Genomic DNA, 1,740 nt, shown 5'->3' with positions numbered 1-1,740 from the left:
TAAATCAAATATTTTTTTATTACCATGAGTCTGGAGAGGAGGGGGCGGGGGAGACGACTCCAGTATTTTGAATTTGTACTGCAGTAACTATTTTGCAGTAACTACTGCAGCACTAGTCAGTATTACACATTAATTTTGACCTTTAAGGTAATTTCTCTAAGGTATTCCCCAAGGTATCGTTGCTATCCCAATGCTGTAAAAAAGCTAATGCTAGCTAGAAAGAGCTAAACAGACAAAATTGACAAAAAATTAGTTAAGAGGTTTAAAACGTATCAATTTTTGGTGCCTTGTTGTTAAAGGCAAGTTTCACCAGCATTTTTCCACGTAAAAGTGAAGCCATTTTGACAGTTCCTTTCTTCTCTGAGAGAGGTTTTATAGCATAAATACTGTATGGTATAAAACCTGACTCATGCCACTTAGCTAGTTGCAACAATGTTCATGCTGATGTAACCGAATGAATGAGATGATTGACATTAGTGAGCACCTATCAGCAGGTAATCCACCTTATTTAAGAGCTGGTTGGCTGTAACCTGGGATGCGTCACGTTCGACTCCGCCTCCGTCCGTTGTTTGCAGTGACCGTAGGTATGTGCGTTAGCTATAGCAATGGTTGTTTTTATCTTTGTGTGTATGGCACTGACTATTCGTGTTGTGTTTAGTCTGTCTCTTCTCTCCGCCTGGTCCTTGGCATTGTCTTGATCGGGACATTTGTGCGCTGCTTTACAATCAGGTATGTGGGAATGGGTTGTGTAGGGCGAATTATTTGTTTTGGTTTGGGATCGTCTGATGTTTGGAGCTGTGCGCAGTGTCCCTGTACTCCAGCTGAACAGCTGATCGCACGAAATCAGAGCGTCTGTGTGACGAAAGGAAACACACCGTGCGTTTGCATCATCCTCTTTCGGTAAGTTTAACATGCATGTAACTAAGTTATGAGTTTAACATTTAGCATTGAGGCATAACATTTTTAGTAGTGCTGTTCTTTGTATTTACTCAGATTCACTTCTCGTCCGTGGCGTTGCTTTCTATACTATCGCTACAGTTAACATTACAGCCTGGTTGTTTCTCTGCTGCTGTACGGCGAAAACATCGTATCTTCCCAGTATATGGAGGGAATTGTTGCTGTCTGGTTTGCCTGTTCTTTTCTGATAGTTTAACTCTGTCAAATTGAGTTAAATTGTTTTTATTTATTTAAAGACTGTGTATTTCAACTTGCACCGGATGCCATCAAACTGTGGCTGCTTGTATTCTTATGAGTATTTGTTTCATGATTACACCATGACAAACTGTGAGTTGAATGTACGTTTTTAAAAGTCTGTTTATTAAGTTGGCTTGAGAAAGCCAACTTACTGAAATCCTATTTAAACTTATTATTATTAGTGGTGCTTGCTGAAAGCAAGGCATCACTATTGTTATTGCTCATACTTATTAGTGGTGCTTGCTGAAAGCAAGGCATCACTATTGTTATTGCTCATACTTATTATTAGTGGTGCTTGCTGAAAGCAAGGCATCACTATTGTTATTGCTCATACTTATTAGTGGTGCTTTTTTGAAAGCATCACTATTGTTATTGCTCATACTTATTATTAGTGGTGCTTGCTGAAAGCAAGGCATCACTATTGTTCTCTTGCATACTTATTATTAGTGGTGCTTGCTGAAAGCAAGGCATCACTATTGTTATTGCTCATACTTATTAGTGGTGCTTGCTGAAAGCAAGGCATCACTATTGTTATTGCTCATACTT

At 39.1% G+C, this 1,740-nt stretch overlaps 1 long non-coding RNA gene across 1 annotated transcript; it reads left to right on the top strand.

The window, feature by feature from the left end:
* The first annotated feature begins 448 nt into the window (after window positions 1-448).
* On the top strand, window positions 449-1,249 carry LOC311080486. The gene is made up of 4 exons (XR_014605612.1): window positions 449-584; window positions 659-729; window positions 806-900; window positions 994-1,249. It is a non-coding gene; the product is annotated as an uncharacterized lncRNA (long non-coding RNA).
* The last annotated feature ends 491 nt before the right edge of the window (window positions 1,250-1,740 follow it).

The sequence above is a fragment of the Abramis brama genome (assembly GCF_963993115.1).
Source record: "Abramis brama genome assembly, chromosome: 3".
NCBI classification, from domain to species: Eukaryota; Metazoa; Chordata; class Actinopteri; order Cypriniformes; family Leuciscidae; genus Abramis; species Abramis brama.
This window is presented reverse-complemented; position numbering and strand designations above follow the sequence as displayed.